A 24007-nucleotide genomic window follows, 5' to 3' on the forward strand; every position below is an offset into this window, starting at 1 on the left:
TATGCTTTCTGGATGGAGTACTGCTGGTTATAATGCTTGTCCACGTTGTACCCATTCAACTAATTCCGGAAGATTTGGTGGCAAGATTTGCTATGTGGAACATAGGAATTGGTTGGCTCCAGATCATCACTATCGTTCTGAAGCCAATTTGTTTGATGGAACGATAGCGTGTGGCTGCGCTCCAAAATCTATAAGTGGTTCTGATGTCTTAAGACAACAAGAAATGATTGAATATACGTATGGGAAGACTACAAAACGATTGAAAAGGCCAAATAGAGCAAGGGATCTTGGTGTCTCGACTAACATGGTTAATGATAGCAACTGTGAAGATAATAATCATAATTTGTGGAATAAGAAGAGTATATTTTTTGAGTTGCCCTACTGGGAACACAACCCACTAAGACATAATTTAGATGTTATGCACATTGAGAAAAATGTGTGTGACAATATATTGGGTACACTTTTAGATATGGATAAGAGTAGAGACGATGTGAATGCGAGAAAAGGTCTAAAGAAGCTAGGCATAAAGGAACATCTATGGCTCCAAGATCAACCAAATCGAGAACCATACATGCCTCCAGCATCATACACCATGTCTAACGAGGAGAAAGAGCGATTTCTAACAGTCTTGTGAAAGATTAGAGCTCCTGATGGGTATGGCTCAAACATCTCTAGATGCGTGAATATGAAACAGAGAAAACTCATTAATCTTAAGAGCCACGACAATCATGTCTTAATGCAAGATATACTTCCTGTGGCATTGAGGGCATCCAAGGCTACTAAAGTTATTGACTTACTTGGGGAATTATCTTGCTTTTTCAAGTCTCTTTGTTCGCATACCCTTGAACACGACGAGTTAAATGCCTTTCAGTCGAAATTGTGGTAATACTATGTCGTATGGAAATGGAGTTTATGCCAACCTTTTTCACAATTATGGTTCACCTATTAATTCACTTAATCGAGGAGGCGAAACTTGGTGGTCATGTCCAATATAGATGGATGTACCCTATTGAAAGGTAATTATCGGAGACTATTTAAGTGGATGTTTTAAGTGGTTTTTCTACACTGATTTTATGAACTCTCTAAAGGTATTTGGCTCACTTAAAATCATACGTAAGTAATAAAGCGCATCCAGAGGGATCACTTGCTGAAGGGTACATGCTTGAGGAGACAATCACATTTTGTTCAAGGTATTTGGAAGGTATTGAGACTATCTTTAATAGATTGAAGAGGAATGATTATGGTATTCAAGACATGAGTGATTATTTGTTTCGCTCTGGTGGTAGAGTTGTTGGTATGATTGAAAAAGTACGCCTAGATGACAGAAGTTTAAAACAAGCTCACCGCTACGTTTTGCTTCATTCTGATGAGATGATTGAGGTTCTTGAGCAAGTATAAATGACTTTCAAATTTTTATATTTTAGCACCCATCCTTAAAATAATCTGGTAATGATTTTTTTCCAATTCTTTTAATGTGCATTTCTTAATTACAAGCGGCGGGAGATGGTCCATCTCAGTGTTACCCAAAATAATAAAAACGAATGGATTATCGAAGAATTTGCGGAATTGTTGCAAGGACAGGTCCACCCCTTTTAAAACTTCGAAATGTGGCTTATCAGTTTTATATTATTCATATTGATACAATTGTCTGTTGTCATAGGTGCAAAACATAGATACAAGTACCCCAGAAGGACAACTTAGGAAAGCTTTGGCAGGTGGTTTAAATAATCATGGTAAAAGGATGACGGGATTTATGATCAATGGATATAAATTCCAAATGGTTGATCGTGAAGAAAATCGAAGAACTCAAAATTCTGGAGTTATGGTCGAAGCTGATGGTGAAACATATTATAGAAAACTAAAGGATATTTATGAGTTAGATTATTTTGGCCAATGCAAAATTGTAATGTTCAATTGTGCTTGGGTTGACATACACAGAGGTGTTAAGAAGTTTGAAGATGGGAGTGTGGGTGTCAACATTTCTAAGCTGATGCATACTGGTCGAAATTTAGCCGATGATCCTTTTGTTTTCTCGTGTCAAGCAAAACAAGTTTTTCATGTCGAAGATGAGACGCAAAAAGGATGGTCTTATGTAATTAGTACAAAACCTAGGGATCTTATTGAGACTGGCGAAATTCTGTTGAACTAGTTTTTGTATACTTTTGATATTAGATGATTTTAATTATTAATCTAAATAATGTTTTTTGTTTTGGTTATGCAAATGTTGTGATCAACTCTTTCCCTTTATTATATTTTATATGCTCGTTGACCTTTACAATTATATACAACTAATGGATTTAATGTTTATTTTAGGATGAGTTACCGAAGCAAAAGGAGCAGGGCTCAATTTAAGGAAGCTGATGGGCTAATGCCACCTCTAACCACACCGTCATCTCTTACTACGGAATCAGGTGCTACTGATGACAGATGGGGGCAATTTTGCCCTAAAAAAACCAAAGTAGCTGCAGTTGTTAAGGCACCGCAGCAACAGCCATCGCTAAAAGATTGTCGTCCTCATGGAAATATTGGTGAGCCTTATGCTGCAAAGGCTACTTTTTCAAAGACCCAGGTCAATTTGACTTTTGAAAAAACTCGAAATGAACCAAGTTCAAGAATCCAAATCTCACACACTTTTCAAGAACATGCAGCTAAATATGATCAACCTGACCGAGCTTTTACTCCAAACCCCTTACTTTCAAAGACCCACGCGACCGCAAGTTCTCATGATCTTGCTGCTAGAAAAGCTCGCGAGGATTCTGCCAAACAAACTGATGCATCTAAAAAAACGTGGGAACAAGCCCAGGTAGGAGGAGTTAAACCAACTGGTGCGTTGTGGAAAAATTCTAATTCCTTTACTACAACCCCTCTAGTTTCAAAGACCCACGCCACCATAAATTCTCCTGATCTTGCTGCTAAAAAAGCCCGAGAACTCTCTGCCAAGCAACTTGATGCATCTCAAAAAAGGAGGGAACACGCACAAGTAGGAGGGGTTAAACCAACCGGTAGGTTCTGCAAAAGCCCTGATCTTGCTGCTAGAAAAGCCCGAGAACTCTCTGCCAAGCAACTTGATGCATCTAAAAAAGGGGGGAACAAGCACAAGTAAGAGGGGTTAAACCAGCCAGTACGTTCTGCAAACATTTATTAAGAAACCTGACGGATCTTTTACTACAAACCCCGTACTTTCAAAGACCCATGTCCCCGGAAATTCTTATGATCTTGTTGCTAGAAAATCCCAAGAACTATCTGCCAAGCAACCTGATGCATCTCAAAAAACGAGGAAAGAGGCACAATTAGGAGGAGTTAAACCACCTGATCCGTTGTGGATAAATTCTACTACGAATGATTGGCCTTTTACTACAAATCACCTAAATTCAAAGACCCATGCCACTCGAAATTTGCATGAATCTGCTAATGGAAAAGCCCCACAACTCTCTACCAAACAGCCCGATGCATCTCAAAAATTTGGGGAACAAGCACAACTAGGAGAATATGATGTCTTGTGGAAAAATTCTGCTACTAACTCGTACCGAGTTTTGACTCTCAAGTCCACTAGTAATAGTGTAAAGCTTGCATTGTTGTCAATGTCTCAACCCACTTGTCACCCGCTACCATCTGAACTTGTTGGCAGGACCAACAATGGGTGTAATAGGTCTAACACAATTGAGAAGTCATCGGTCGAGCATGAAGAAGTTTTCAACCAGCAAGATGCTAATGTAACTCGTCTAAAAACTTTCAAACCGAAACGTCGTAGTGTGGTACACGATTGGCCTGATAATGTAGAATTTGACGAAAGTGAGGAGGTTCTACTTATGGGTAAGTTCTCTTTGTTTAATTATTGTTGTCATGGTTGGTTTTCTGAGTTCTTTCGTTTAATTTTTGTTGTCTATGATAGAATCTCTTGTTTCGTATACACAACCATTATTATCATATCACCTCTGTAGATGAGTTGTCAGCGTTGGTAATTCATTGTTTATTCTTCATTTAACCATGTAGTATTGCGCATTACTGGCACCCCACCACATGGAGTTTAAATTCATAAGGATTATTATTATGCTTTTGGCTTGAAGTCCTAAACAAATCAGAGTTTCAAAACCCCATAAATAAGAGAACTAGAAATCCCATTATTATGATCAGATCTACATCATGGAAACAAACACCATTTTTTGGCAAACAAAGAAAGTTTGGAAATATATGGATCCATTGAGGAAGAAAATCGGAAATAAATGGAGGTTGTGAAAGGGAAAAAAATGTGTGTTCTATATGACCAAGGAAGAACATATATAACTGGTATCACAAACTTAACCTACAAAAAATTCAAGTTAACCTGTATTAAGCAGTCACGTTTAAGACAGGTGCAGTAGAAGAAAAGTGACTGCTAAAATGTGATTAATATGAGTGAAACCGTAGTTGGGATTATTTTGTGAAGATCAGTACTAGTTTGGATTATTGTCATCAAATAACCCTATTTTTTTTTGTATATTGTTATGTCACTAGAAACGTATAAAAATATGTTTTGAGATATGAACATATGTATTTGTGTTTTGGTAAATAATGAAGGAAATATTGAAAAGGTCAGCGATCCAATTCAACTGCATGATGTATGGTATACTAAAGGGAGGTATTGTGTCACTTTTAATGAATTTCATCAGCCACTCAAAAAGGGAGGACACATCCTCGTTAAATTCATTGGTAATATGTCTCGAAAGGAAATATTTTGTCCAATTGGAGAGACAAATTGGCACCGTGTGCCTGAAATTTTCAAAGTTGAAATCATCAAGTGTATTCGGGTATGTTGTTACTAACTTCATAACATGGATAATTGTGCTAGTTTGGTCAGCTCATATTTTTTTGTTTAAATTAACCTTTTTTTTTTCGGAAGGATCATTTTGTTATTCCCGATGGTTATGGCTATGACAAAGGTATTCTGCAGCGTGTAGGCAATAGTGTGAGCCAATATAGGCACGACTTGAAGAAGACTTTTTTTAAACCCACGAAAAAAACTAAACAAGAAACCTATCAAACTAAATCAGGAGGAGTCCCTCTTGATAGTTGGATTCATTTAGTGGATTATTGGTATTCTGACAAGGGAAAGGTATTTGCCCAAATATTAAATAGTTGCTTTCATTATCTTCACTATTTTTTCTTTACGCCAGCACTCTATGTAATGTCTATTTTATTTAATGCAGAAATTTTCTGAATGTGGAAAAGAGGCCCGTGCATCACAATATCTTGTTCACACAACCGGGTCAACAAGCTATGCTAATATACGGGCGGAGTTTGTAAATATTTTATCCTTTATTGATGATTATTACCATATTTACATTTATTTAGAATTAAATACAAGCTTAGGTGTAGAAGCTAAGTACTAACTGATGATTCACAGGAAGAAAAGCACAAAGGGGAACCAACTAAATTGGAGGTTTTCAAGCAAACTCATAGGAAGAAAGATGGGTCTTATGTGAAAGATACAATAACGGAAGAATTTGTGGTACTCATATATAATAAAAATGTTTGATGTACTCTAAAATTTCTTGTAAATTGACACATACTCAGCATTTTTTTAATATGTGCAGTTGGATGCTGATACTTATGTCCAATCTAAACTTGCGACTAATCCTACCAAGCCCAAAGCACAAATCCAAAATGAGGCTTTCAGTAAACTAATGTATGGGGAAGATATCCCTAAACGCCCGTTAGGCTATGGTTTCAGCGTGAAAGGAAGTGATGTATTTGGGGTGCACGGTATCTTAAGGAAAGAGACTTTTAAATCTGGATATAGTAGTTCTTTGGAACTCAAGCATGTGAAAAAGGTGCAAAATATGGAAGAGGTTGTTCTAAGTTTGACTAAGGACAAAGAAGAGCTGCAAACCAAGTTGAATGAGACGAATAACATCTTGTATAAAATATTGGAAGGTATGAGTTCGGGAATGCCGTCGCCCGAGATAGCCCAACTTGCAAAATCATCCTTGCACTCACAGGTATTTTTATATTTATGTTGTCTTTAAATTTAATATATGTACTGAATCGTATTATGATGTTGTTTAGTAGTTTTGTCTATGCTGAACGGTTCTATATGAATGATGCTCGGTTATATGCCTTAGGGTTAGTTGTTACCCGCTTTGTGCATGACGTGTATATAGATGGTTAAGAAGCATCATGTGCATAAACATATTGGAGGATCCTTCCATGCATTTGGTTTAGTGGTGGAAATGGGTGGCTAGCAGGGGTTTCAGGGTTCAGGCCCTGAGTTTTTTGTCCCAAAAACTAAAAATTGCATTAGTAGTGCAGGCCCTGAATTTTTTGTCCCAAAAACTAAAAATTATATTGGGTACTTTGATAATTGGGTCAGAAACATTGCACAAGTATCATACAACCGATGTTAACTGCTGCATGATCACAAGTTTGAAATGCTCCAACAATTGCTGTAGCTTTCAGCCATGATGAGTACTCTATGTGATGTCCAACGAGTGAATGGGTGTGTGCCTTTACCCTTCCCTTTATCTATGTTGTAATCATACTGTTTCCATATATAACCACTCTTGTGGTAGTTCTCACTAATGTTTCTGCCAATTGCGAAATGATTAAATGAAGCATAGTATTGAATTTGTTGGGTTTTAGTTGAAGGAAATGGGGTAGTTCTCACTAATATATAACCACTCACTACGCTACTCCCTTTTCTATTCTCTTGTCTATGCTGCTGCTGCTTTATTCACTTTATTATGTGTTTTTACATTTGTAGTGACTCCCTTATCAAGCTTCCTGATGCCCTTATTGTTCCACACTTTAAGCCTCTTTATTATGTACACATTTTAGCTCAAATTCACGAGGAGTTGGAATCTTGTCCGTCTCATGATAGGTCCACCCTATACTTGCTTCAATTCCAAGTGTTTAAGGGCCTTGGAAAAGTTAAATTGATGCTCCGAAGTCTTAGGTCTGCGTGGCTAAAGTCTAGCAGTGTTTATGAGATGATTATATTTGGGTCATGGTTAAAGTATGAGAAGAAATGGGAGGAATTTATTTTTTATTTACTTGCTTCTTGTAATAAATGTGCTCAAGAGTTTGGCCCAATAGATGTTACTTCTGAATTTCCGACAACTTTTAATCTACTACCACGCATCCCACCACCATCAAACACAATCACCCACCCTATATCCCATCCTAATTCTCCTCTCCCATTCAAACCCATACTATAATCTTACATACTCTAGCATTTCGTCAAAGGTAAATGGTATTTATAATCAACTAATGACAATATTCTAAAAGGTACATAAAACAAAAAGTAGCACGTATTGAGTGAAAAAATGAAGCCTAGTTTTTGTTTAGATTTGATCAGCTTTTGACTTCTACAAATAATAGTGAGCTGAATTCTTTTGGACGTGCATTTCAGTTTGATTCAATCCAAGAAAAAATATATTGGTGTATTGTATTGCAGCTATACTTATATTCATCAGTCACATTTGAGTTTTGAATCAAGTCTTTTGCATTTTGGAATCAAGTCATAGGTGAGGTTATGGTACGGGTTTGAATGGAAGAGGAGGGTTAGGATGGGACATAGGGTGGGTGATTGTGTTTGATGGTGGTGGGATGGGTGGTAGAAGATGAAAAGTTGTCGGAAATATAAAATTGGGTTGATTTGCGCACAGTCCCAAACGTTTGGAGGTAAATTTCACACTTAAAAACGTTTGGGGGCAATTTGCTACTTTCCCCGAAACATATCGGATAAGAAAGTGATGGAATTTTTTGCCTTGTTGGTTGAGCTGGATGATATTTTTAGTGGGTGATGTGTGTAAGAGTAGGGAATTGTGTTTTTTTTAAGAGATGTTTTGTGAGCTGAAAAGATTGGAGGACTGATTTGTATTGTTGCATTAGCAGTATTATAACTTCGCATCAATGCTTTTCTAAGTTCATGTTGGAGGATTCATTATAAATGCTCGTTTTACCTGCTATGCTAATCATCTTTTCTTTTATGTATGGTTTCTTAAGTAGTATTCTGATTTCTTTTCGTTATTAGTAGCACAACTTCCTACTTGATTGACTTGTTGATAATATTTAAATTCCTTGCATGTAGATATCAGACTCAACTAATGGTGGCGGTGCATCCGGATAAAAGGACCAAACCTTGAATTCACTTTCTGGAGTAGATTAGTTGCACCTTCTTGCTTAAATCTAATCGTTTGGAGACAATTTTTTATTTTTGCGTAAAAGCATTAATAGGGATATTGCTTATTTCTATTGTTCGGATGAAATAATTACGATATTTTTTTTTTGAATTTTCAAAGCATGTAATTTGATAATTGCAATTTTAATTTATGCTATAAAATTTTGTTTTGCTTCTAGTCAAATTAATGTTGTTTATACACTCTTTAATTTATGATGTCATTAGCTAGTAATTTATATGATTTAATTCAAATCGTATTGACGAAGATAGTATTAGTGAATTTGTTTAGTGACGAAAAAGCGTAGAGAAATTCAAAATTTCGACGCAAAGAAGTGTAGATAAACTTTGACGCTTAAAAGCGTCGTTGCTCTCGACACATAAAAGCCTCTACAAGTTTGACGCTAAAAAGCGTCAAAAATTCCTGACGCCCCAAAAAACCACGCTTTTAAAAGCATGGAGAAATAAAATGGCGACGCTTTTAAGCGTCGAGAATAGCCCAATAAAGCGTGGGCAAAGTAAGGGATGTGTAGTAGTGCGTGCTCATATAACATTCAACTTATCAATTATGTACTACCCGCATGCTTTAACTTTATAACTTTTCGTAAAACAAAACATACTTATACATTACAAATCCTATTCCCATGTTACTAATACAAAAATATTACAACTCCACTTCATCACCTAAACATATTCTTAATCACGAAATTCATATTCTCATGCAATTGCCACTCCATCTTTTCCAATCAATTCATCCATTTCAACCACATTCTTCATCCAACATGTGCATATGAAACAACAGTAAACAAGTATATAACTTTATTATATACTTTACGCAAACAAAATTATGTATAATCATATCACATCCCCTAATCTCATGTTACTAAGATTGTGTCGATACCTTATTTCTGCACCTTCCGCAAGCCACCCGGTGATGATTGGGCCGCATGTTTGGTACACGGAACGATTTATGACAGTTCGTAAGTTTATCGTCAAGTGATAGCTCAAACACTTGTGTCTACCTCATAGTCGTCATCTGCGCGCTCATACGGTCGTTTTGACAGTAATTATAGTACATTTGGAGTCCGGGTCTAAAACCGTCTTCATTTTCTAATAACCGTTTAAAATGACGAGTTAGAATATTCTAGAATGTTCCGGATATTTCTATTCCATATTTTCAATATTTTAATCTCTTTGGCAAATTATATCTCGGAAATATTATATAAAATATTAAGGAAATTGAGATCAAACCGCAATTCCATAATAGAAACGCGAAAATCTTTCTTTCGCAAGAAGAAACCACTTGGCAAAGGACACAGTAGGTGTTGCGCCTCTTCCAAGAGACGCAGTGGCTGCTGCGCCTCTTCCCCAGTTCCTTTCTGCGTATTTTCAAATCTTTTCGAGATTCACTTCCAAAGTTTCTCCGAAACCCTAATTCCTTCGTGTGATTAGTATAAATAGAGACCATCGGTCCTCATATTTCTCACGCGAGTGTCCGCCCTTCTCTTCTCCCTTTGCATTCTAAGACCACACTCTTGCTTTTTGACGTCTACGTGCTTGAACTTTCCACCACGTAAGCTCAGATCTTTCTGAGTACCAGCCTCGTTAGCATGACCGACCAATTTGACCAACTCCACATCAATCAACTTAATCAATCTTGTTCGTTTTTCTCTTAGAGGGCACTTTCGTCGTACATTCAAGTCGAGCATCACTAAACGTTAACTTAGTCAATCTCGTTTCGTCAAACATATAAGTCTGAGGGTGTAAATCCCTTCTTTTATTATTGTACTTTATTTTTTTATTGTAAGGTTTACGTCGAAAACACATTCAAAACCGATTTATAAAACCTTGTTTCAAACCCTTTTTACGGATTAACAGGAGACAAACGTCAAGAAATGACGTAGCAACTGCTGCGCCTCTTCGAAGGGATGCAACATCTGCTGCGCCTCTTCCTGAGGCTGTCGTAGTTCCTGCTTCCTTTCTTCTTCCTTCGTCTTTTGTTTCTCTGTTTGTTTTGTTTCGTCTTTTATTGTTCATGTTTCATTGACACGATAATTTCTAGCATAATAATTTAACATGTAAATCATCAATATTTAATTCATCTTTTAAATCCCGACTTAAATCCCTCATAATTCATATTTGCGGGTTTTCGTCATTAAAATAAAATCGGGTTTTTAGAGATTCGATTCATCAATATCGAGTCTCTGAAATTCATCCTTTGGTATATTTTCATCTAATTATCATCATTGTTAATAGTTTAACATTAATTTAACCTAATTAGTTAGTTTTAACCAATTTAATCTAATTATTCATATTAATATGTTCTAAGTAGCCCTTATTCATGTTTTATTGTTTTTATGACCCAATCATATGTAAATAATCCATTAAACCACTTTCATCCGAGTCAAGTATCGATAATAATTCATTAAAATTACCAATTAACATTAAAAATTCGCAATTCCGGCTTCACAGCCAGAACTAAACTCTGGAACAGACGCAGTGTTTGCTACGCCTCTTCTAAAGGACGCAGCTCTGCTGCGCCTGTTCCGGGTGAGTTATGTCTCCGAACTCCCGTTTCTACCTTGGCCTAGTTTATTAATTACGTATTAGTTAACTGTTATTCGTATTATCGCCAATAATCTGTTCGTTAATTTGTTTTCTATTTTATTTTCTCAAATTATCCGTTTTAGATGTATTTTCGACGTAAATCAATTAATCAATTTTAATTATTATAATTTTAATTATCGTTGTTTATTTATTTATCTATTGGATGATTTATTACTTGTTTTCACATGTAATTAATTCTAAATCATGTTTCGACCTAACGAGTGCTAAATTACATGTTCACCGACTTAGTTAATTCTCACATGCTAGGATTAATCTAATGGATGTTGCATTGCATGCATATAACCTTCAACATATCGAGTATGGATGATTTTCCCTAATCATTAGTAGAGCCCGCTATAGAGGCGGGCGGGATTAGGTGTTCGATCAACAGAACTTCCTAATACGTACCCTCACCCCTTACTCCAGATCTATGTGAACATCCGTGTTCATTGGCATCCACGAGAATCATACTAGACATAGAATGATAAGGGTAACGAGTTCTTATTGTTCATGTTGTTAGTTATTTAGACCATATTAAAACTCATCTTATGATATTAAAATTACAAATTAATTTAAAATGGTCTAAATCTACATGCATTCTAATAAAAGTATAAAACATGGTATTAAACCATCTTAAGACAAAAGTTCCTTACATTGTATAAGGCATGTTTTGGGCACAACTCAAGGACTCCTTCCTTGATGTTGTTCTTGAGCAATGAAAATGGATGATCCTCCAAGACAACAAACCACCAAAAAGATGGTCTCCTAAGGATGCACCCAAGAATCAACCCAAAATACTACTATAATACTAACTAGATATATGTAGTAGTAAACTTTGTTTATTTGTATATTTGATGTACTAATAAATATTATTACTTTGATAATATTATTAGTTAATATATATATATATGTTTTTGATATAAAAGATGAACAAAATAAGAAAAAAAATTTGGTCTTTAGGTAGTGTATTTGAACCTAGACCAATTTTTCTTCAAATTTTTCCAACTAGAGAAATGGTGGAGTTTCAATGGTATTTATAGGCAATTTGAGGGGACAATTACAAGTGGAAAAATCCACCTAAAGGACACTTGTGATGTCCTTAAAAACCAGTATATGTGGACTACTTTTGGTCTATTTCGGTTTTCGATATTTGCCCCACAAATGCTTATAAGTCTTATATTTAATTATGTTACATAATTAAATATTAATTTAATTTATTTAACACTTAAATAATATAAATTAACTACCAATGACTACTTAACTATTAAGTAATCATAAGACCATTTTATCAACATACAATGTGTCAATATTAACCCATTTAGCTAATTTTACAACCTCTTGTAAAATTTAATAGCAAATTAATTCCACCTCAAAACATATACACATATCGTATAAAATTAATTAATTAACAATTAATTAATAAATTCTGATAAATTTATTATTTAAATATCACATAATTAAATAATAAATCTCCTTGTCCTGAGTTCGTAACCCGTCATCAAATAATACATTTACGTGACTAATTAAAAGCCAAATAATACAAGGAATTAATTATCTTGTATCTCATACAAACAATTAATTTAATCTATTTGGGCGTCATCCTATATGTAACACCCCACGGTAATTGAAGAGGGCCAGTGATAGGCTTAAATGACTAGTGCTTAAAGGGATTGGAAGTACTACTCATATCAACAAAGTGCACTTTCTTTTATGGTCATCCATGCGAAAGAACTCCAAAGTTAAGCGTGCTTGACTGGGAGTAGTCTTAGGATGGGTGACCTCCTGGGAAGGTTTCCGGGATGCGTATGAGTGAGGACAAAATGCACTATAAAGGACTCGTGTTGATCTGTGGGCCATGTACACAGCCTGGTGAGCTATCATAAGTAACCGCTCCCGACTCAATTTAGGCCTGCGTGTTACAAGTGGTATCAGAGCAACCCTGAAACCGTGTGGTGATCGCAGGCAGTTGTTATACGCTCCTGGAGGCAGTGGTTATACGCTCCAAAGTGATCACACACCTAGCGGGAGAGGATTCTGGGTTAGCGGTTATGCTCCCAGGCGCAACGAGGACGTTGCGTTCTTCAAGTGGGGGTGACTGTAACACCCCACTGTTAGAAATCTATATCTCATTACTTAACATATTCATATATGCATCATTTTAATTTAGTCATAAAATTAAAACTAGATCTTATGCATGCAAACTAAAACAAAAAGATAAGAAAATCAATTTCTCACCAAATAAATTTCGGTCAAATGGGCACCAACAAGATCTCCTTCTTGTTAGTTCTTGAGCTATCCATTTATAAGGATGAACATTCAAAAATCCCAAAGTAGAGATTATCCTCTTGATTGCACCCAAGACTATCCCTTATCCCCACTAAATAATATTAACTAGATATTAGTTTAGTAGTTTACCTTAAAATTGATTACTAACACTCATATATTACATTAATAATTTTAGTAATCCTTTTGGAACAATTAGAATCAAAAATCTCAAGTTTTTGAGAAAGATGGTGAAGATAGAGAGAAGAATGCATGTGTAGCTTTTTCATGCATGAAGAGAATGAATTAGTAATCAAAAATAAGAACAAAAGTTCACATTTCTAATGCATGCCACCGGTGGGAAGGAGACAAGGAAAGCATCTTTTCCTTTCTTTTTGTCTTCACAATGTGTAGGTGTGTAAGACAAAGTAGGATAGGTGTAAGGCTACAAAAGCAAGGCCTATGTTTATTTATCATAAAATAAATCAATCTTACACCATCACAACTCCCTCCATTCGGTCCATCCTCCATAATATGGACTACCATTTTATTTTGTAAATTTGTTATTTGTCACACAATATGTCTCATATAATATATTACATGTTATTAATTAATTTAATGTATATTTATCACATAAATATCATTTCATGAATTAATTAAATTACATCCAATAAATTGACTAGTGATAGTTGATCACATAAACAAAATGGGTCATGTAATTATAATTCACAATATCTTGTAATTATAATCAACCATTCATTCTTATCTTTATTGTTTCTCAAACAATAAACAATTTTAGTAATAAAGCATTTTATTACTAAAATAAATCTTATTTAATCCCATTACAATAAGATATCAATATTCTCTCTCACAAATTGAATTGTTCAATTTTAAGGAATTGATTAACTTGTATCGTCATACAATCAATCGACCTTTACGGATAAGGGCATTATCCTTTAGGTGTGACCTTAAGGGATCAACCACCACCACCGTCCCCACGACAAATAACGTCAAACTCTAGCAAGCGAATCGTTACCGATTTATGTTGATCAGTTGACAATATAATGAATCATCCCTTACGTATTCTTTATATGAGATTTAATAATAATATTTAAATCATGTGATCGCACTATTGTTGAGGACACATTTCCCAACAATCTCCCACTTGTCCTCGACAAGTGTGCGTCACCAATTCTCTTGTCCCATTACTATCTCCCACTCAATGCAAGGTGTCTTTCGGGTCGTACTTGCAAGTGATCATATTTGAGAGTGGTTTCCTCGATCTGGAGTATAACTGATTGACCGGATTTATCTATCATAGATACCTTCCGAGCGTGGCCACGCATTTCCAGTTCATTACCCCTCGAGTGGCCCTGAGATATTGTTTTAACCCTGACAAGGGGGTGGACAATTCATATCGCACTTATTCCCTTCGACTAGCCACAGCCATCATAACCCAAAATATGCCCATTTTACCCCATTTACGAAGGTCGTAGTAACACAAATCAAAGTTAATCTGAAAATGTGCCATCTTAGGCGAACAGTCTTTAGTCAAAAGAATCGACTCATTAGAATACTATAGTAGCTCTCGCCACGACCAGGCTTTATAAATTTGTCAGAACTCTATAAGCGGTCACTGCCCGACAAAGTGTTCCTAACAGTCTGCCTATGTGATCGACTAGTCATTTCACATGACTCTATGGCACTTGAACTTGCCATCAATCACATCACACTCTAGTCACTTCGAGACGTCACCTCATACAAGTGACTATTGGCGAATACAATGTTAATCCGAGTTCACTTTAACGGGGTTCAATGTTGTCTCTACAACCCGTTTGGATGTAACAAAGTATAACAAAAGAGTTTTAAAGTAAAACTCGAACAACAAATACAATTATCACATATGAATAGTCAATGCCTGAGTACTATTTCATGTTCTATAATCTAATTTGATCTTGTATGTAGTTGTTCATTTCAATTCAATTGAAATGACATGACTCATCATGTTTAGCCTATGAAAAGGCTTTGGTTAGTAGGTTTTATCAACTTCTTGTACCTTACTCAACCTTACTACATACTCGTTTTCCTTTGTAATGTATACATTGCATCACAAAACTTTCTGAGTGCGTGCCGATATCCAATCAAGACATAGGTCCTCTAGCCTAAGAATAGCTCCCACTGTTTTCACAAAGTAATGCGGGACTCATCCTCTTGCACATCTCATGATTGCAAGTGTGCTCAATTTCCGTTATAAATATCTCTCATTGCTCTTTATTGCCTAGAACGATTCTAGAAAATCTATTTCTTAAATATCATAGCCACAATGGTATCTTAACCATCCTAATGTGTTTTGATTATGGTTTTGTCGGAAACCATGCGCAATCTCAATTGTCAATTGTCACTTGTGTAACACCCTTACACAAAAATTGCATCATAAACACTTTGCTTTACTTCCTTAATGCTTCTGCAAGCACTTAAGGGTAATCTTTATGGCTTACTTGGTAAAGATTACTTAAATTCGATTTTGAAAATGACTCATCATACTCAAAGCATATGAAGTGTTATACATCATTACTCATTTAATTGATCCGGCAGCGCAAGCAAATGAAATCAATCAAATATGTTCAATTTAATTGAACTAGTCATGAATCTTATCAACATAAGACTTCTTATTGACGCTAATATGATGTGGATTTATCTTCATAAAACCGGATATTCAGGATGTATTATAATACGCCAAAACTCTTAAATCATTCACAATGATCAATATGTCATCCACATATAAGACTAATAAAAAATTTCCGTAACTCCCACTAAACTCCATGTATAAACACAACTTCTCGACTTATCGAGAAAAGTTTTATAACATGATCAAAACATTGATTCTAACTCATTGATGTCCTACTTAAGACCATCTCTTAAGTTGCACATTATCTTAGGATTGCAAGAATCTATAAAACTCATGACATGTATTGAATACATTCCTTCTTTTGAAGAAGTAGGTTTTAGATTCACATGCTGTATGCGTATCCTCATAATGAAACACAATCCCTAAGAAGATCCAAATAGACATAGCATTTCAATTAGTGCAAAACCCTTTGCAACCAATCTTGCTTTGAAATCTCTCTTTATTAGTGCAAAACCCTTTGTCACTAATCAAGCCCTTTTGTTTCGGATTTTCATGGCTCTAAGCCTTGTATTGAGTTGTGACTTAAACACTCTTATGTAAATTTGTCAGAACTCTATAAGCGGTCACTGCCCGACAAAGTGTTCCTAACAGTCTGCCTATGTGATCGACTAGTCATTTCACATGACTCTATGGCACTTGAACTTGCCATCAATCACATCACACTCTAGTCACTTCGAGACGTCACCTCATACAAGTGACTATTGGCGAATACAATGTTAATCCATGTTCACTTTAACGGGGTTCAATGTTGTCTCTACAACCCGTTTGGATGTAACAAAGTATAACAAAAGAGTTTTAAAGTAAAACTCGAACAACAAATACGATTATCACATATGAATAGTCAATGCCTGAGTACTATTTCATGTTCTATAATCTAATTTGATCTTGTATGTAGTTGTTCATTTCAATTCAATTGAAATGACATGACTCATCATGTTTAGCCTATGAAAAGGCTTTGGTTAGTAGGTTTTATCAACTTCTTGTACCTTACTCAACCTTACTACATACTCGTTTTCCTTTGTAATGTATACATTTGCATCACAAAACTTTCTGAGTGCGTGCCGATATCCAATCAAGACATAGGTCCTCTAGCCTAAGAATAGCTCCCACTGTTTTCACAGTGTGCGGGACTCATCCTCTTGCACATCTCATGATTGCAAGTGTGCTCAATTTCCGTTATAAATATCTCTCATTGCTCTTTATTGCCTAGAACGATTCTAGAAAATCTATTTCTTAAATATCATAGCCACAATGGTATCTTAACCATCCTAATGTGTTTTGATTATGGTTTTGTCGGAAACCATGCGCAATCTCAATTGTCAATTGTCACTTGTGTAACACCCTTACACAAAAATTGCATCATAAACACTTTGCTTTACTTCCTTAATGCTTCTGCAAGCACTTAAGGGTAATCTTTATGGCTTACTTGGTAAAGATTACTTAAATTCGATTTTGAAAACGACTCATCATACTCAAAGCATATGAAGTGTTATACATCATTACTCATTTAATTGATCCGGCAGCGCAAGCAAATGAAATCAATCAAATATGTTCAATTTAATTGAACTAGTCATGAATCTTATCAACATAAGACTTCTTATTGACGCTAATATGATGTGGATTTATCTTCATAAAACCGGATATTCAGGATGTATTATAATACTCCAAAAGTCTTAAATCATTCGCAATGATCAATATGTCATCCACATATAAGACTAATAAAAAATTTCCGTAACTCCCACTAAACTCCATGTATAAACACAACTTCTCGACTTATCGAGAAAAGTTTTATAACATGATCAAAACATTGATTCTAACTCATTGATGTCCTACTTAAGACCATCTCTTAAGTTGCACATTATCTTAGGATTGCAAGAATCTATAAAACTCATGACATGTATTGAATACATTCCTTCTTTTGAAGAAGTAGGTTTTAGATTCACATGCTGTATGCGTATCCTCATAATGAAACACAATCCCTAAGAAGATCCAAATAGACATAAGCATTTCAATTAGTGCAAAACCCTTTGCAACCAATCTTGCTTTGAAATCTCTCTTTATTAGTGCAAAACCCTTTGTCACTAATCAAGCCCTTTTGTTTCGGATTTTCATGGCTCTAAGCCTTGTATTGAGTTGTGACTTAAACACTCTTATGTAAATTTGTCAGAACTCTATAAGCGGCCACTGCCCAACAAAGTGTTCCTAATACCGATCTGCCTATGTGATCGACTAGTCATTTCACATGACTCTATGGCACTTGAACTTGCCATCAATCACATCACACTCTAGTCACTTCGAGACGTCACCTCATACAAGTGACTATTGGCGAATACAATGTTAATCCGTGTTCACTTTAACGGGTTCAATGTTGTCTCTACAACCCGTTTGGATGTAACAAAGTATAACAAAAGAGTTTTAAAGTAAAACTCGAACAACAAATACGATTATCACATATGAATAGTCAATGCCTGAGTACTATTTCATGTTCTATAATCTAATTTGATCTTGTATGTAGTTGTTCATTTCAATTCAATTGAAATGACATGACTCATCATGTTTAGCCTATGAAAAGGCTTTGGTTAGTAGGTTTTATCAACTTCTTGTACCTTACTCAACCTTACTACATACTCGTTTTCCTTTGTAATGTATACATTTGCATCACAAAACTTTCTGAGTGCGTGCCGATATCCAATCAAGACATAGGTCCTCTAGCCTAAGAATAGCTCCCACTGTTTTCACAGTGTGCGGGACTCATCCTCTTGCACATCTCATGATTGCAAGTGTGCTCAATTTCCGTTATAAATATCTCTCATTGCTCTTTATTGCCTAGAACGATTCTAGAAAATCTATTTCTTAAATATCATAGCAACAATGGTATCTTAACCATCCTAATGTTTTTTTATTATGGTTTTGTCGGAAACCATGCGCAATCTCAATTGTCAATTGTCACTTGTGTAACACCCTTACACAAAAATTGCATCATAAACACTTTGCTTTACTTCCTTAATGCTTCTGCAAGCACTTAAGGGTAATCTTTATGGCTTACTTGGTAAAGATTACTTAAATTCGATTTTGAAAACGACTCATCTTACTCAAAGCATATGAAGTGTTATACATCATTACTCATTTAATTGATCCGGCAGCGCAAGCAAATGAAATCAATCAAATATGTTCAATTTAATTGAACTAGTCATGAATCTTATCAACATAAGACTTCTTATTGACGCTAATATGATGTGGATTTATCTTCATAAAACCGGATATTCAGGATGTATTATAATACTCCAAAAGTCTTAAATCATTCGCAATGATCAATATGTCGTCCACATATAAGACTAATAAAAAATTTCCGTAACTCCCACTAAACACAACTTCTCGACTTATCGAGAAAAGTTTTATAACATGATCAAAACATTGATTCTAACTCATTGATGTCCTACTTAAGACCATCTCTTAAGTTGCACATTATCTTAGGATTGCAAGAATCTATAAAACTCATGACATGTATTGAATACATTCCTTCTTTTGAAGAAGTAGGTTTTAGATTCACATGCTGTATGCGTATCCTCATAATGAAACACAATCCCTAAGAAGATCCAAATAGACATAAGCATTTCAATTAGTGCAAAACCCTTTGCAACCAATCTTGCTTTGAAATCTCTCTTTATTAGTGCAAAACCCTTTGTCACTAATCAAGCCCTTTTGTTTCGGATTTTCATGGCTCTAAGCCTTGTATTGAGTTGTGACTTAAACACTCTTATGTAAATTTGTCGAACTCTATAAGCGGTCACTTTGCCCGACAAAGTGTTCCTAATGATCGCCTATGTGATCGACTAGTCATTTCACATGACTCTATGGCACTTGAACTTGCCATCAATCACATCACACTCTAGTCACTTCGAGACGTCACCTCATACAAGTGACTATTGGCGAATACAATGTTAATCCATGTTCACTTTAACGGGGTTCAATGTTGTCTCTACAACCCGTTTGGATGTAACATAGTATAACAAAAGAGTTTTAAAGTAAAACTCGAACAACAAATACGATTATCACATATGAATAGTCAATGCCTGAGTACTATTTCATGTTCTATAATCTAATTTGATCTTGTATGTAGTTGTTCATTTCAATTCAATTGAAATGACATGACTCATCATGTTTAGCCTATGAAAAGGCTTTGGTTAGTAGGTTTTATCAACTTCTTGTACCTTACTCAACCTTACTACATACTCGTTTTCCTTTGTAATGTATACATTTGCATCACAAAACTTTCTGAGTGCGTGCCGATATCCAATCAAGACATAGGTCCTCTAGCCTAAGAATAGCTCCCACTTTGTTTTCACGATTAAAGTGGGACTCATCCTCTTGCACATCTCATGATTGCAAGTGTGCTCAATTTCCGTTATAAATATCTCTCATTGCTCTTTATTGCCTAGAACGATTCTAGAAAATCTATTTCTTAAATATCATAGCAACAATGGTATCTTAACCATCTTAATGTTTTTTGATTATGGTTTTGTCGGAAACCATGCGCAATCTCAATTGTCAATTGTCACTTGTGTAACACCCTTACACAAAAATTGCATCATAAACACTTTGCTTTACTTCCTTAATGCTTCTGCAAGCACTTAAGGGTAATCTTTATGGCTTACTTGGTAAAGATTACTTAAATTCGATTTTGAAAACGACTCATCATACTCAAAGCATATGAAGTGTTATACATCATTACTCATTTAATTGATCCGCAAAAAGCAAATGAAATCAATCTATGTTCAATTTAATTGAACTAGTCATGAATCTTATCAACATAAGACTTCTTATTGACGCTAATATGATGTGGATTTATCTTCATAAAACCGGATATTCAGGATGTATTATAATACTCCAAAAGTCTTAAATCATTCGCAATGATCAATATGTCATCCACATATAAGACTAATAAAAAATTTCCGTAACTCCCACTAAACTCCATGTATAAACACAACTTCTCGACTTATCAAGAAAAGTTTTATAACATGATCAAAACATTGATTCTAACTCATTGATGTCCTACTTAAGACCATCTCTTAAGTTGCACATTATCTTAGGATTGCAAGAATCTATAAAACTCATGACATGTATTGAATACATTCCTTCTTTTGAAGAAGTAGGTTTTAGATTCACATGCGGTATGCGTATCCTCATAATGAAACACAATCCCTAAGAAGATCCAAATAGACATAAGCATTTCAATTAGTGCAAAACCCTTTGCAACCAATCTTGCTGATGTGACCATAATTGGCGCATATTTAACCCCCGAATTACCATTGTTTCCATGCTTTTTAGTGCCTATTTGGGTCATTTCTTATCTTTAGTTCTTTGTTTTGCATATTCTTTGAGATTTTGATCCCTTGGTAGGAAAGGAGTAAGAATCTTGCATTTTCATGGCAAAACGAGGCTAAATTGATTGTATTCAATGACCAAGCATCAAGAAGAGACAAGACTAGAAGGCCTTTGTACATATCATAGTAGAAGAACAATGTTGAGAAAGGATCCTTGCGTCCCCAAGGAAATCCCCAAGGAATTTATGAAGAAAAGGGAAGAAAAAGAAGAAGAATTGACGCTGACAAACAATCCGAACGGATTGCAGACAATCCGTCCGTCCAGCCTCAACAATCCGAGCGTCCCTCCTTGGAATCCGCTCGGATTCCCCCAAGACAATCCGAAAGCGTCCCTCTCCTGAATCCGCTCGGATTGCCCAGCCCAAATCCGGCCGTCCCGACTCTAATCCGCACGGATTTCGATGACAAGACGGATTTCATTCTTCAAGCTACGAAAAGAGAAGCCCTTCTCTCGAAAAATACCGGGTCCTCCTTGCTCAACTTAAAAAGTGTAATTACTAGTTTAGCCCTTAGTTAACCCTAATGCATCCTCCCTAATTTTCACTATAAATACCCCATTAGGCTAATTAGAGGAGCATGTTCTTTTTATCAATAATTAGTGTAGTTAATATCAATCAAATCTCTCTTCAATATTGTAATCAAGTATTAATCAAGTTTTAATCCAAGTTTTAGTTCTTTAATCTCTCTCTTGTTCTTCCTTTATTTTGGGTAATTGAAGATTATTTGGGTTATTATTGGGAGATTGACAACCTCTCAATCTAGGATTCAAGTACTTCTATTATTCTTGCTTTATTATTGGAATCATTAGTAGGTATAATCTCTTAATCCCTTTTTAATTATTGTTAATTACTTTCATTTATTCATCATGTTTCATTATGTTAGTATGATTGACAACCTTTCTAGCATGATCAACATGATAATGAGTGAGTAGTCTCTTAGCTAGGGTTTAATGGGTGATTAGGGAAACCAACATGGGGAATGATTCATGCTTAAATCAATATGCTTTCATATCTTATTTGCTTGCTTGTTTTGATCTTAATACATGCACATGTTATATTTGATGAAATGCTAAGCCTATGAATCCTTGCATTTACTATCATCATCTATCCTTTCAACTTGACTTGTAAGACATAACCCAACTCGAGTCTTGTTAGACCATGCATGTGTTGAGTAGGAAAGATTAAGTCGACTTGTAGGTGTTGTACAATCTAATCGATTCGGCTCCGGACCCAAACTTTCCTAGGATTGTAAGATATAACCCAACTCAATCCATCACAACAATAATTGCTTGCTTATAATTTGAGAACATGTTTGTATGATCATATCCCATGATTCCCCTATGAACCCATGACACCCTAGTGCTTTTAATCAATTGTTTACACCCCTTTTTATTCATCTTGCTTGTTTATTTTCATTGTTATTCTAGTTTAGTGACCTTCTACATCAACCCAATTTGTGACACCCCCTAGACACTACTAGTTACAATAGAATTCTCATTTCAATACCCGTCCCTTGGGATCCGACCTTTACTTGCCTCTTTACTAATTGTAGAGTTGTTTGTGAAGTATAAATTGTGTTTTGTATCGACCATTGACCAACGACCACATATACTTAATTGTGAACACGAAATGGCCTCGATCAAAAATGGCGCCGTTGCCGGGGACGGTGTTTAATTGATTTAAGATTTCTTTTATTGTTTTTAGTTGTGTCTTTTTCACCTTGGGAAGTAAAACTCCTCAAGGTTTGTTCTAATTGTTTTTGAGTTGTTTGATATTTTGCATGTCTAGAAGGTTACAAAGTGATTTGTTACCTTTTGACCGTGAAATCGAAAGAACCTTGACGAATAATAGGAGACTTGTTAGGAGGAATTTGAGAGGTGTTGGTGAAGTTGTTCAACCCACTAGTGAGTTTGTCAATCCTTTCGCAATAGAAGGAGAAGAAAACCCATTACACAATATCCCACAAAATCCACCTACAATGCCTAAATTCTCGTCACACTCTATACCCACCGAGGAGAATCTACCAAATGGTACTCCTACACCGCAACATCTCACCGGTAATTTTATTGCCAAGTCCGCCTTCATCCAACTAGTTGAGAGGAGCCAATTCGGGGGAATGCCTAGTGAGGACCCTCATTCTCATATGGAAACCTTTTGCGATTATTGTGATGCTATCTCTCAAACGGGCGTGACTCAAGACCAAATAAGATGGGTCTTATTTCCTTTTTCGTTAATCGGCACCGCAAAGCATTGGTTGAAGGGCCTTGATAAGGCCACCCTTGGAATAGATTCTTGGAAGAAGCTAGCTCTAGCTTTCTACAAAAAATTCTACCCACCGGAAAAGACTAACATGCTAAGAGCTCAAATTACGGGTTTTAAGCAAAGGGATGAAGAATCTTTGTATGAAGCTTGGGAGCGGTTCAAAGGTATTTGTCGCTCATGTCCTCACCATGGACTTAGCGAATGGTTTTTAGTGCAACAATTTTGGAATGGTTTATATGAAGATTCAAGGAACATTCTCAATATGGGATCAAATGGAATGTTCACCGAAGTTGATGACAATCAAACATGGAACAAGATTGAGGAAATGGCGGTCCATAATTCACAATATAGTAGACCTCGCAAGGCAACTAGAGGAGGAAAGCATGAAGTGGACTCCGTTACTCAATTGGGTGCTCAACTTAGTGCTCACATTGACACAATCAACTTGAAGTTTGAACAAGCTATGGCTAGACTTGAGGAAAACTCGAAATCATCAAAGCATCATGTCAATGCCATGACGGCATCCTCATCAATCCCAAGTGGGATATGTGAGAATTGTGGAACTTTGGGTCATGACCCAAGTGAGTGTAGGGGAACAACCGAACAAGTTAATGCTTTCCAAGCTTACAAAAGTGGTACCCCTTATTCA

General features: G+C 35.8%; 1 non-coding gene across 1 annotated transcript; it reads right to left on the minus strand.

Moving 5' to 3' along the window:
• Positions 1 to 23446: 23446 nt before the first annotated feature.
• Positions 23447 to 23553, minus strand: LOC141636974 (small nucleolar RNA R71). Its single transcript, XR_012541539.1, has one exon. It is a non-coding gene; the product is annotated as a small nucleolar RNA R71 (small nucleolar RNA).
• Positions 23554 to 24007: the final 454 nt, after the last annotated feature.

Source organism: Silene latifolia, chromosome Y (genome assembly GCF_048544455.1).
Source record: "Silene latifolia isolate original U9 population chromosome Y, ASM4854445v1, whole genome shotgun sequence".
Classification (NCBI taxonomy): domain Eukaryota; kingdom Viridiplantae; phylum Streptophyta; class Magnoliopsida; order Caryophyllales; family Caryophyllaceae; genus Silene; species Silene latifolia.